This window comes from Anser brachyrhynchus (genome assembly GCF_964034855.1).
Source record: "Anser brachyrhynchus genome assembly, chromosome: 7".
NCBI lineage: Eukaryota > Metazoa > Chordata > Aves > Anseriformes > Anatidae > Anser > Anser brachyrhynchus.
Genome location: NC_137701.1, coordinates 9,791,659 through 9,806,604, shown reverse-complemented (window position 1 = coordinate 9,806,604; position 14,946 = coordinate 9,791,659). Strand labels below are relative to the sequence as shown.

The window sequence follows — 14,946 nt, the reverse complement described above, 5'->3', positions numbered from 1 at the left end:
GTTAGCTCCATACCTGTTTCACGTCTTCTAGGAAAATAAAAGGTGAGTTTTACAATATAGTCTGTAGCTTAGGTTGTTGGTCACATCATTCTAAAGAAAGGACTACTCTTAAATCTGAATTGTTTACGTCAATAAGAAAGAGAAAGAAATGCAAAATCTTGAATTCTGCAAAGAATGTGTTTTACAGAAAGATGCATACATATTCTGGTTGCTTCCAGCCCTTTAGAGATCTGTTCAGCATGTTTTCTCCATCGCTTACTGCTATCTGATACATGATTGCTGACATACTTATGTCACGACAAAGTTCCTGCTGAGATCCTGACACCCAAACACACGCTGATTCAAGGAAACAGTAAGACTGCATGTGACATTCAGGGAGAGTATCCCCTGCAGGCTGAAGATGGGGAAGATGATTGCCTAACTCTTACAGGGTGCAGAAGGCTTTGTGACCACTCAGCACAGTAGCAGCAGAAATCTGCAGGGCAAGAAAACTGATATGTCACACTGAATCTGGTACACCGGTGAGGTATGAATAGAGAGCATCCTCCTATTTCACACAAATTAGAATCAGTGTCTTCTGACCAGCGCTCAGGGGTATCTAGTGTCAGGCTTCATGCAAGGACCTAAGGCAGGAGGGAACAGGCAGACAGTGTTATCAATTTCTTGTTAATTTGTACATTTCAAAAAAAACAATTCAATTACAAGTTGAACATTGGACATTTAACATACAGAAATCGGTGATTTGTAGCTACTCCACAGTGCCCAGAGCTGTAGGCTGGTGTCCTAAACATTCAATAAATATATAACTCAACTGCTTCATTTCCAGAAAGCTTACTTCTGAGCTAAACATAGGAAATTTTCATTAATTTCTTCCCCTAGGTTAATAGGAAACAAATTAATATTTTCTGAAATGTAATGGGATTTCTCTGCAGTTTTTTCTTACGTATGTGCATGTGCAAATATGCTTAGATATTATAAAAAATATTTAAGTAGTAAGAGACAATGGACTATATATCCCACTGTGGGCACAGTACTATGTTGGATAGATTGAAAACATCAAAATAAATCACATCTCTGAAGCTATCTGAAAGGTCTAACAGGCTTGCTGAAACAGTTTGTTCTGTCTTTATCAGAGAAGAATCATTAGAGCAACAAAAGCATCAGATAGTGTCTGGCAGTGTTACAGCACAAATGGGTGGGGGACGCAAGGTATAGCTGAGAAGAACAAACGTAACAGGTACAGAAATAAGATCAAGAAGACAAAGGAAATAAGATTTGGGGTGGATCATCTGTAGCAGAATATCACTGACAGTAAATCAAGAAGCCCAGGTGGTATTCACTAACCTACAAGCTTAACAGTGATTGCACATTACAGTTAGATGGGATACGGTGCTGTTCTTCCAAGTCCTGGGATAAAACCACCTAGCACCACATTTCCAAATGAGTTGTATGTTGTGATACCATTATGTATTTCTTACTTTTCCTATTTTGGTATCTCCACTCACAATGAGAAAAATATCTAATGATTGCTAAAATTAACAGCAAAACAGACATTTTCAGATGTACTTTGCATGTTTTCTTTGCTCTAAAATTTTAAACTTCCTGACATCCATTTCTTGAGCACAAATGACATAGTCTAGATCTATTTCAACTGATTCACCCAATTTGCCTTCCAAGGGCAAAACTGTAGATGAAATTTTCCCAGTCTTTGCATCTAACGCTGGTGAGGTTTACAAAAAGATGGTTCCCTGCAATGGATCAGCGGCAGAGGTTCCAGCTGCAGTTCACATGGCCAGCATAAGGAGCCTGCTCCTGACTGCTCAAGTCTTCATCGAACATGCGGATTTTTGTTTTAGACACCACCCATCTGAGGCGGCCCCTACTTTTCTCTGGTGCCCCAAGAGGCAGAATTCCCTGTAAGGATCCCTCAGGAGCAGCACAGTTCTGTAAATGTATTTCAGGGACGATCCAAACCCACCTTTTACAGCTTTAGAATCACTTTTGCTCCAAATCTTCAAGTACTAGACAATTCCTAGAAAGACGCTGTTACAGGTTCCTATAGACAAAATCCCTGCTGTACAAGCAACCACACACTTGCCATTCCTAGCACACGCTCCACACAATAACTTGTTACAAGACTTGGCAGGCAGCTTTGTGCATGTCCCCATGGCCTGCAGCAGCAAAGGGCTTCCACATGCTGCAACCGCTCTTAAAGATGGAGAAGTCACTTATTAAACTCAGCACTGACCCAGCTTTTTATAGAAGGAGGTGACCAGTTGTTCTGTCTGAGCACACAGCCAGAAGGGTGAGATATGGTCTGGAAAGAAGGGTGGAAAATTACCTGGTCTCCCGAGCTCAAGGGGTGTGCTCAGTGGTAGAAGGCACTGAGTTAGAAGTGGCATTCTGTAGGAATCAGTAATGGGGCCACCGTTATTTACCATCTTTATTCATGACCAGGATGATGGACCTGAACGCACCCTCAGCGAGTTCGCAGCCGACACCAAACTGGGGTGAGCAGTCACCATGCTGGTGGGAACAGCCACTCTTCAGAGGGAGCTTGACAGACTGGAAATAGGTGCTAACAGAAATCTCATGAAATTTAACCAAAGCACATGCAAATTCTTACATTTGTGACAAAATCTCCATAAAATACTTCAGGCTAGGTGTTGACTGGCTACCAAGCAGCGTGCAGAAAAAGCATGGGTTGAAGTCACGGGGATGGTGAAGTGGTGGCAGACACAAGCTGAACACAGGGCAAAAGCTCCTCCTTGTAGTAAAGATGCCAACTGCGTACTGTGCTGCATAGGGTGCAGCCAGCAGATTGAGGAAGTGGTCATTTCCCTCTACCTGGCCCTTGCGAGAACATACCTGGAGTGCTGTGCCCAGTCCTGGGCTACCCCAATGGACACAGACAGCGTGGAATAGATCCGGTGGAGGGCTGCCAAGATGGAGCACACGGCATACTGGAGAGGCTGACAGGTCTGGGTCTGCTCAGGCTTAAAAGGAAAAGCTATAGGGAGATCATACTGCTTTCTTCAGCCATCCAATGGAGGGTGCACAGAAGATGAAACCAGACACTTCAGGCACACACAAAGACAAGATGAGATGCAATGCACACTATTTGCAAAAAGAGAAATGAAGACTACATCGTAGCGAAAAAGTTTCACCATGATGGTGATCAAAGACCAAGGAGGAGCTCCGGAATGTGGGGAAATCTGTCCACACAGATGCTCAAATTTGACCAGATTAAGTCCCTGAACAGACCCCACCTACACAGGCAACCTCTGAATGCTGGATTGGACCACACAACCTCCACAAACCTGTTTCAATTTAAACAAGTTTGTGATTCTAGGAAGACAAGTCATATCTGGAAATGATAAAGATGGTGGTGAAGAGCCAGCAGATGCATCCCTGGTCATCCATGTCTTCCTTGGAACTTAAAGAAAACAAGGACATGAATAGAGGATGGTAAATGTCCAGATACTCTCCTGACGCACAGGCAGGATCAGCCTGGGTACTCATCCAAGGATGAGGACTGTAGGATGCCCCATACAGGGTGCTTTAACTGCAGCGTTCTCAGACCCATGAAGTCCTATTATCAGTCAAAATGCTCACCTTTCTTCTAGCATTTTTCCACTTTCTTTGCATACTATCTAAAAATAGTAACTAGCTTACTAATATTTAGGAAAGAATCGAGTAAGATGAACGCTTTATTTTGAAAAACAGTACTAAGAATAAAGTAGAACATCTTTGTAAGTTTTTTGCTGATTAAAAGGAGGATTCTGAGAGTCCAATTCCCATTTCCTTGTGAACCAAAACCAACTTCACTGAATTTAGAAATATTCTGATATCAAATTTATACTCATAAGATAAAAGGAAAGCTCCATCAACGCAAGAATTGCTACCTTCCACACAGCTTTTAACAACTTTCTCAGGAAGTATACTATAACATTGATTCATGTGCTTTCTTGATAGCCAAAGTATAGCCTCCCTTAAAAGATAATTCAGAGCACTTTCTCATGCTGACTTACAGCAACATATAGGACAGGGCATGTAGATCACAGCATTTCATTTTCATCTGATATTCTGCCTGTGGTCATGTTAGTCAGTGCATTGTTAATGACTTGTGCATAGGAACTACACCTTTTTCTGAGCTCAAATGGAGTTTTTATCTCAGAAGCCAGCTTGTTACTCTAAAACATGGATGTTTTGCTCATGGTTGCTTGACAGATGGTTTGTCTTGAAGCACAAAGAACTGAACAAAACACGTCCCTTCTTCTGCTCCCACATCATACAGACCTGTACTGGTCCCCTCCAATCTTCTCACACTGCCAGGTGGCACATGCAAAACTACTCACGGGTGTGGGGGGTGTTTGTGTGTCTATTAAAAAAAAAAAACAGTACATAAACAGGTTCAGTCCTGTATACGTGCATATATATGTATCAAAAAAAACAGAAAATTCTTCCCTCAGTTTTGTTTTTCTAGGAATCTCAGTTTCAGTACTATGGTTTCCCCAACAAGCACCCACATTTCAATAGCAAATTTAAGGAAGGCAGAATACATTATACAGTTCAAAGAGACTAGTCTGGAACAATATCTGGCCTGTTTCAGTTTCAAAGAAAAAAATGCAATTAAATTAGTTTTAACAGAAAATCATTTTTTACTGATGTAGAAAACAAAACCATTTTAATTTGTGTTTCCTTTCTGTATGGTCCATAAAGGGAATCCATAAAAGAGAAAAGTATTTTAAGACATAATGAATGAACACAGTTTACAAAAGCCAATGAAACTATTGAAAAAAACAGTCACCATTCCACATTTTTAAAAAAGTGTGTCAATTCAGTAAGAGGAAACCAGTGGCTTATGTACAGTTAAATTCCCTTGCCTTTATTCTATGGTATTTTCTGTCTTTTGGAATAGTGGTACAAGATAACATGCTATTTTTTTTTTCAGATCTAAAATAACAAGGTACTGGATTATGCAGCTTATGTAAGAAACTACGGTTTTGTACTGCTGAAAGAAAACCACATACTCTGAAGCTTCACAGCTACAAACGTTAATATTTCTTATACCAGCTTCTTGAAATAAAACTAAAGATTATAAATGCTAAACTGTTTTATTAATATTAAGAGTTCAGCTGAATTCTTCAGGCTTCCTGAGATATGTCAAAACTGCAAGTAAAAATGATTAAAAGGTCATTGCTCCCCATCATCATGGAGATAAACTTGCAAGATGCAATTAAAAAGTACAAATTCCCAGAAAAGAAGAATGGATGGAGTATGGAAATGTACCTGCCGTGTATAATGCAAAATGCTTGCTTGGCAAGCAAGGAACTAATAACGCTTCTCTTAAAACATGCACACTGGTGCTTTCATTTAAAAAGACATTTCTTTGCCTTCAACCATCACACTTACAATACTGTAGCTGAGCCCTGGCTAAATCTCAATAAAATCTTTGGAAGAAATCTGAGTCTCATCAAATCAAGGAAGAGAAATGCCAGGCGCAAAACTCTGGCTGAGCTGACAACCAAAGCAACACCTCCTACCGGCTGCACTGGCATCAGAATTTCACTCCAATGGCTTATGGTTGGCGATTGGAGAGGTCTGATTTTTTTTTTTTAACTTTGAATTAAAACCTAATCCTTTAAGAACCTGATCCATAGAGGTGATGATTTTGTCCTTACAAATATTTATTAGCACAAATCTTCCTGCTCACATAGATAATCCCATCAGGTTCAAAACCAGAATCAAATATTATGCTGTACTAAGGTTTTTACAGAGGAACAAAGATTGTCACAGGCGCGGATGGGTGCAATGAACACTGAGCAGAGCTCTGTCTCTGTGGAGAGGTAAAAGCAAGAATGGAAGGCCAAAGCGCTGAAGGAAAGAGATGAAAGGCTGAAGTCACTGAGGAATGGGTGACGTACCGCAAAGAGTGGGAGAAAGGGCAATTCTGCCATCAGTGTTTTCTTTAGACAAGTTGGCTGGGTATGAATGAAATGAAGGGAAGCCAGGAAGGTGATTTTAATTCACGGAAATTTCAGTACTGAAGACTCCTAAACATTGTAAACATCAGCAAGCCTTCTGCAGTGGAGAAAAGAGTACAGTCAACATGAAAGAGCAAGAAATATAAGATACCATGGATTGGAAATAATTTTGGAAGAATAATGCTTTTTTTTTTTTTTAAAAAAAAAAGGCCAAATAAAAGTTTCTCTTCACCATAATGAAAAGAAGTGATCACTTGCCAATGGCTACAGGTTCTTTATCCACATCTGTGAAAACTCAAACAGTGCACTTAAAAACACACTTACTATAGGAAGAAATCTTGAAACAGTAAGAGCAAAGGCATATGCTGTAATTTTTAGCTCTAATTTTTCTATTTTCTAATATGGTTATTAAAACCCTTGAAATATTTGTTAGGTTCTGTCAATCCAAATAACAAGACAAAAAAAAATGCATATGAATCCTGTTTGAAGGTACTGCATTTCCATGAGGCACGCAGGCAGCAAAAAGACACCTGTGGAAGACTATAGATGTTTAAGTTAATTAGTTATATCCTATGAATAATAAGTCAGAGGAAATCTAAGTAAAAAGAATAAAAATAAATAAATAAAAAGGGACAAGCTCAGTAAGATTCAGAATATTTGATTATCAAGAGAAACGCAAGGTTGGTTGCAGCTCAATACACTTCAAGGAAAAGGGCAAAATGACTAAAAGGCAACTAAATGCTACACCAGAGACTATCTGTATTTAAATCCTAGTCTAATCTACAGTAAAGACAACACGGAAAGTAAGATTTTTTTTAGTCAATGTTTAAATGTTGCAGTTGATCAGGTTAAAATTGGAATCTTGATTTTCTCCCCTGTGACTCCTAAGCATCTTGTTAGATGCAATTATCAGCTAGTTAATAACAGTGGTTTAAGCAGATGACAGAACAGAGGGGGTTGGTGTTGTTTATGTTCTCAAATTAACAATATGCAAGCATTATTGTTACTCTACGTAAAAGCTGAAGACAGCCCCAGCTGTATTTCCAGACCCAAGTTCCAAGAGAAGTGGAAGGGTGCAGGGAGAGGTGCTGGTGCTGCCCGGCTCTACACACTTTCTGCTCTTCTCAGTCAAGTGTCTTCAGTGAGCACTGGGTGCATGACGTGTGTGGCTCTCAACCATGTTGTCCTGAGACACATATTTATTTATTTATTTATTAATCCTACAGGCTTCTTACCTTTTCCTTTAGAGTGTAAACTTATTGTTGAAATCTTGTTATTCCAAATTGGCTTCGCAAGTAAGCAATTTAACAGACAATTCTTCCTTGTATATCCACAGGGCACAGGAGATAATCTCAAAGCAAAACCTTTGAAGCAGGTTTATTAAGATTTTACATATTCTAACTACTAATAAGCTAATGAGAAAAAAAAGATTATTTAAATAAAGTCTTTCTAGAGTAGAAATTAGCAATGAAAAAGCCCAAAGAAATCAACATTACATTCATTATGATGCAGCAACAGCCATACACTGGGATGAATATTGCTTGGAGGCTCAGGCATTTATACGGTTGCCTGTCAATTCAAAGAGGACTTCCGAATGCAATCTCTTTCCAAAAATATAGGCAGAATTATAGTTTTGCTTTGAGCCAAATTGTCATAAAATAGTTCATCCTAACACATAACCATTTGGCAGCAGAATTATGGTATGTTACAAACCACAGATGAACACAGTAGTATAATCTTCTCACTGGGAGACTGCTGAAACAATTTTAAATTTTACACCTGAACTGTCTGGATTTAATTAAATAGTGTGCGCCGATATCTCAGCGTTGCTCCTAATAACAATATCAACGTGAAATAGTTATTGATACAGAAGACCAGGAAAAACCCTACTATTTACTCCTTCTAACTAATCACCATGCAGAGACATATACACACCATTTAATCAGCTTGCAACAGGTAACAATTTTCAATAACTCAGAGGCAGCAATCAGTTTCTGCTCATTCATACACACAACATCACAGGCCTGATTTTTTTCTCAACTTTTTCATTCTTCTCCTCTGAAGACCTGAAATAAATTTAGGCTTTTCATTAAATTATCAACTCCTTATAAAATAATTACCTTCTTAGTTACTTTGCCAGTGCTTTCAGCAATATTTACTTGCCAAAGTGCACGGTTTTAAAGGTGACTGTTGTTGAGAGGAGGCATTTCCGAAGCAGCCATCCTGAAATACCTTAAGCAGTTGTATTTTGTAAATCACAGCTTTGAAATCCTCTCCCCACTGTCACTACTTCAAAACTAATATTAATCATCAGCCTCAAAGAGAAACCATTACATTTATCTAAACAAGCTTTGGTATTTAGTGAATTATTAATAAGAAAACTAATAGCAGAGGGCAAACAGTAGCAGGAGCAAAGAGCTTCCTTGTTTTATTTTCCTTAAAACCCATCCACCTTTCATGCAAAAATGTAAGCATTAATGTCATACTATTAGCTTAATAATACCTTTGCTAATATTTGCACTAAGCCTCTAAATCTGCCACAGTAAATATGGCTTTTCCTAAATCTGTAACAATCTGAATAAGTTTTGTGCTTACACAGTTTATAGATCTCTTGACAAACATGACCCCAGAGTTCTTACTGGGTCTCTAGTGCAGTGTGGAGCATTTCCTTTATTCAGAGTCTAGATGAATGCAGTCACTCTTTTGTGCCTACCTAAACAACAACAACAAAAATCCAGATCCAAGCCCGCCTTTCCTCCAAGTGGTTTTTATGTCTAAATGATTAAGGCAAAAGAAATCCTTTAAAATCAGCATCTTTTATGGATTTTTTTTTAAACACTGGCCTGATTAACTTTATCATAGCTGACACTATTCATCTGTCGATAATATAATATTAACAACACTGGAAGCCGTGTAATTAAAAAGAAAAGAAACACCTGCTGTAAAATCAGAATATTGCTGGCAATGCATTAAAATTTCAATGTACCCATCACACAAAGTCTATTAGGTCAATTCTTATAGAAGATGGACTTCGAGCTCCTTAGCCAATCGTGGTAATTGCAATTAAAAATTCACATCCATTCCTGAAGTTGTTCTAGTTGGGTTTTTTTTTGACCAAAGCAACACAAATGCATCCCTATCATGTAGGATTGCTCTTATCCTGAGTAACCATCAATCCTTTGAATATTAAAACGGAAATTTCCATACTTCTTTTGTCTTTTTAAAAATCATTTAGACCGTTATAACATAGCCAAGGCCAGAAGTCCCTGTCGTACGCCTGGATGTCACCGTGCCTTCTGATTTCTGATATGAAAAAACCTGTTGTAAAGATTCCTCTAGTGTTGGCTTCAGGCTGAGATAGAGCAAGGCTCTTTTTGTCTGGGTAAGCTGCTGCTTGTCTTGTTTCACACGGAGATGATGCACCACTGAAAAAAGGAGGGGAACAGCACAAGGAGTGTCCTGTAGAGCAGCACTGATGATACAATAGAAAGGAAAAGTCTCCTGGCTTGAGAGAAAAACCTGGGGAGATGGCTGGGGAAAGTTCTTCGGGCTTTTACAGGGAGATAAAGAAAAACACATTTTTCTATGGAAACTATCAAAGTGCTTCCAAGTCCAAACATGACCTACTCTCCTTAAAAGATCATTCTGGCCAGCACTTACACTGTAACGAATGAGAGAAAACAAACGCAAAAATGCAAATTAAAACTAATGTGATCTGAGTAAATGAGTGTAAGCCAAAGTCCTGAAAGAGTTACTTTTCCCTAGCTTAAAAAATGCCATATCCCCAAAGAATGAAATCACATTCACCTGCAGGAAACAAATAAATAGTGAGACAAAACAGAAATCTTGTTAATTAGTATTCCACTCAGCTCTCACTCCTACCTAGGAGAGCCAAGATGCCTGCTTTCCAAAGGATGTCAAACAAAAAGTCTCGCAGGTAACAATCAACTTTTCACTGGCATTTCAATACATGGAGGGGATCAAGGCTTCTTTTGTTGAGGGAACTTTCTACATTTCTTTACAATGACAGCTGTTAAATTTTCATTAGACTAATTGTAATAAACTTTCAGGATGAACTACAATTTGCGAAGTACTTGCACCGCAAAAAAAAAATGGAGTCTGTTTCTTTATATTTTAACTAACCACAGTAATTTATTGCAGAATATGAAGTCTTTGTACCATCTGTACTGCAACATACACTGAAATTATTATGAAACCTATATTCAACTTTCCCCTCACCTGCCCTTCTCATTTAAAAAGCAAAGATAACATTGAAATCCATCCTAGTGACGACACGTTCATTATTAAATCAAGAATCCTATCTTTGGCCCCAGTATCATTGACTCTGCGGATCATTAGATAAATTAACACTCCCAGTTCGCAGTCGCTCATCTACCATCCTGCTCATGTAGACATATACTTTTTAGTTCTCAAGACCAAACTCTACTGCACTTCTTTTGCCACAAAGGAGTATCAGCTGAAGGAGATTTAAAGGACAACAATTTGATTGTCAATTAGCTGTCACCAACTCACCAGCTAGCTAGCCCAGATTACAAATGAGCATAAGACAGAAAAGAATTAGGGTAAGCTTTTTGAGATGACAGATCTCTGCTTTCTTCCTTTCTGATACAACTGAAGGAAATGAGCAATATTTGCAAGACCTGCCAAAATCAGTCCTTATTAAGTCAATTTATAATTTGCTTACATACTAGAAGCAATAGTGACAACTATTGCTAGTAGAGTAATGCTACTATCGTACTTCTCCTGAATTGCCAGGTGCAGGTAGTAAACAAAACTACTCGAGGCAGAGCAAATCCATTCTTGCAAGAAGTCCTTGGCTTTCACAGAAACAAAAGTTGGATCTCCTTGATTGAATTATAAAAACCCCAATACCACTCCACAGCTTTGAAAGGTGTTTTTTCTGCTTTCACGCTGCTGAAGGAATGCTTTATCAGATACTCTGAAGAATACAAATTGCTACACATTGCAGCAAATGGACCTTGTTCAAAACCTGCAACTGAAAAAAAAACCACTCTAGAAAAGAATGGAAAAATTAGCTTTAATGAAAGCCTTTAACAGGCATCATCTTTAATTTAGTCATTCAGGTAAGCAGAGCTTTACATGGCTCTCATCCTAAAATTATACACACATACCTAGCACACAACTACAACCCTTGTATATTCTATGACAATTTTCTGTTTTTGCACTGCAATTTCAGTCTTAATCTTCTCCATCTTAGGATATATATGTATATCTTAAAGGCATACAAGATATACACATATCTTAAAAACTTAATAAACATATTGAAGAAAGCAGATTCTGCTTCCCAAGTTATGTTTTTCCTACTGTTGTATAAAGGAGTATAATTACAATCGTCTGTCCAGAAACAGATCACATTTATTATCTACTGTGGATGTTTCCCCAGCATACAGGCGACCGTGGGGCTAACTTAGGCAAGTCAGTGGACATAACCCATCCGAAGCACCTGACCTCTTCTTCTCACATCGGGAGGAGCCAGTTAAGCCTTCTACTTTGTCCACTGCTTCACTTGAAGAGAAAAACATTAGTGCTTAAAAGCCCAGTCCCTTTTTACTTCCCATAATGGTTCTCCATTTCTATTGACCCCTTTAGGTTCCAGAATTTGGACCAAGAAACACTTCTGTGTTTCTGCTCACAGATTTTTTGTTGTTGTTTTCTATGTAGAATATTTTGGCTGTTTCAGTAAGTTTTGGAAAATGCCATGTTTCTGCTCTGACATTTTTAGGGGTACAATAAGAATCTAAACTACATATGCTCTTAATGACACACAAAAAATCCAAAACCTTTAGAGAAAAAATCCTTTAGCCAAGACCAGAGGAAAGCTGTTGTGTGCTGACTTTCAGTGCTACCCTTTTTTTTTTTTAAATGGTTGCAGCTGCCATGGTTTCCTTTATAGGTCAACAACCTTTTTGATTAAGTGTTAAAAGGACCCTTCTCATTACTCGTGGAAGACAGTATTTCTCCAAGGTTTGTTGATTTAAATGAACATTTGACTTTCCATCTTTTAAAGGCTGTTATTTTCCACATCCATTTTCTGAACTCAGAACAGAAGATCCCTTTAACTCCTTTAATCTTCCTGTCAGCCGTACACGTCTGTCCTTGCAGGAATCTTACAGAGCATCGAGTAATGCAGCTCGCCATTTGAAACTAACATGTCATCCTTAGCTTCAAAGTCACAGTTTAGGATCTTCAGCTTTAGAGGGAAAACAGCGTTTCTCCCCAAGACTTCTGAAACTTATTTTTATTCTGACACCACTGGAGATCGTGGTTACAGAAAATTATTTGTAAAAGTTGAAATGAAATTGCAGATAAATGGTTAACGGAGATATTTACCCAAACAGTATCCTCAAATAGAAGAGTCTGTCTGAAGGGGAAAACCACACATGGAGAACACAAAGGAAGGGCACATGACAGAGGCAAAGTCAAACAAACAAAAAGGCACCCAGTTTCCCCATTATTTACTTTGCTGCAAACAAGGGAAAAAAAAGCATCCAGGTACAACACCCACTACTTTATGTGCTGACAGAAGTGATTTCAGATTCCTCTGCACTGGTCCACAAAATTACCAATACAGGCAGCCCCTGAAAGCCAAGCTGGCAGTACAACTGCATCCACTACCTTGATTTTCTTGCAGTTAAGAATATCCTCATGTGAGCTGCAGCTTATCTTTTCAGAATAAAAAATGGCATGTCTCATCATGTCGCATAATTCATTAAGAGCCAGCAGCTCCAGACTGGTAAGAAGTAAGCAGAACGGACAGAGCAACCCAGACCTTATTTGCAAGTGAGACACTGGCGTGTTAAAACAGTTGGTGAGCCACCAAGGGGCAGGCATTTATCAGGCAGCAGAGAAGTGAACAAACACCAAGGAAAGATTTTTCCTTAAGAGATCCGCAATTGAAGTGGCTGAACTGAGTAAAAGACTCCATGTGTAATCCAGACAGCAAGAGAGAAGGACCTAAAAGGGAATTTACTAATGAAACACCAGGCAATACAGTTCAACCCCAAGACAGAAGGGCTCCCAGCACTTGCAGAGCCCCAATCCTGGAACAAATCGCAGGCAGAAGGAAGCAGCACAGCAGTGTTTCTCTGCCACCAGGGGACACCTGCTTCTGCTTTCCCCTTAGAGAACTCCTGTAGTAAAGAATAATACAGGCAACTGAGTATATGTGAAACAGAAATAAAATCCAAGTATGTACAGAACATGTATACGTAGCATGTACAGGCCAAGTATATACAGCTATATGTATAGCACACAAGTTTGTATTTACAGCTTGTTCTGCTGAAAGACCCCAGACTCTGCTGATTTCTATACTAAAAAAAAATGACCTAATGATGATTTTCTCTCGATGTTCTCTTAATAAACATACAACTAGGTAAACTGTCCTACATGCTTGAGCCAGAGTTGAGATTGTTCCAACACATCATCAACTCGCTTCTCAGCTGACAGATTACCAAATACAATTGAAGCTCTGTCTTCACATATTTCTCTAGCGCTTCGGAAGAATCAAGCTACCAAAGAAAGACCAAATAAATCAGAGGATGTACAAGTTCCCAGTGAATCAGGCAGTCAGATGCTTTTTGGCTCATTACAAGCCACCACAAATTCTGGGATGGTTTACAAACAATGCAAAAGTAGATAAATGCACTTGAAAAAAACTAGCATCGCTGTGATGCTTATCAACCACTTATCTTTCAGCATTGGAAGGAAAGCAATAGCAAAACCAAAATATCTACACTGCTTCTTTTCCGTTCCCAACTACTCAAAAGCAGTTGAGTGTGTTGTATGAACTTAACAGAAGAGAAACACTGTGTCAAGAGTTAATTCAATTATGCATTAAAATAAAACAATATATTAGGGAAAAAGTAGCTGTAGGAATACAAAATTAGAAAATCAACAAGTAATACACCGCTCGAGAAATTACACCAGAAAATATTTGTTGCTTGTTATTGGGACTCTTGATTTTGACCAGTTCACCACAAATCAGATGGTACAAAGGCCAAGAAGCTTTATTGATGATGGTGCTTCTTCACACACACCTAGAGACGTAACTCAAAGTAGAAATACTGATAGCACTTGCATTTGGAGCAACTTATTTGAAGCCTGAACAGCTACGTCCCTTAAATAAAGATTTTCCTTGACAGAGTTATACTGAAATATTCAGAACTGTACAAATTAAATTACAAAATTAAGTACAAATGCAACTGCACTATGCTGATACAGTAATTTGCAATTTGCAGTTTCTTTTGTGAGCTGTATGCACTGAAGAAAGTGGTTTTTTGTTTTGTTTTTGTTTTTTTCGCTGATTCTACGATTTTCTTCTTTTTGCACTTCGTTTGCAAATCATTTAAGTAATAAAACAGATTGCTTTGTTTTAAATTAGAATCACAAAAAGCTAGAAAAGCTGGTCTCTAGTCCAGGCTCCTGCTTGAAGTAGGATGATCAACACTAGATCAGAGCAGCCAGTTCTCGGAAACCTCTAGGAATCGATTCTCCACCGCCTCTCGGAACCTGTTTCAGGACTGCACTATCATCCTTGTGACAAGTGTTTTCTAATGTCCAGCCTGTACCTCCTAAGCTTGTGGCCACAGTCCCATTTTATCAACTGCCACGACTGGAAGAGTTTGGTTCCATCTTCCTTGTAAATTCCTTGAAGTAGTTGTAGTGCAGCTGTAATCCCTGTTCAATCTCATTTTCTTGTGGAGACAAACCAAACAAGACCAAGTCCCTCAACCTCTCTTCCCAGTTCACGTGCCCCACAACTCTACGCATTTTGGTAGCCATCTGCTAGACCCCCTCTGCTTTCCCAAAGCCCATTTAGACATGGGAGGCCCCAAATTTGACTTAGTTTTTCATGTGTGGCTTCACCAACCACACTATATTCACTATATTATTCACTCTAATGTAAAGGGAGGGCAAC

At 38.8% G+C, this 14,946-nt stretch overlaps 1 protein-coding gene and 1 long non-coding RNA gene across 7 annotated transcripts in view; both read right to left on the bottom strand.

Moving 5' to 3' along the window:
• Positions 1-14,946, bottom strand: part of SPAG16 (sperm associated antigen 16) — a 388,703-nt gene that overhangs the window by 205,259 nt on the left and 168,498 nt on the right. The window lies entirely within an intron of this gene.
• Positions 583-6,070, bottom strand: LOC308198334. The gene is made up of 3 exons (XR_013953858.1): positions 5,928-6,070; positions 4,300-4,381; positions 583-623 (listed from the first exon to the last, which is right to left on the bottom strand). It is a non-coding gene; the product is annotated as an uncharacterized lncRNA (long non-coding RNA).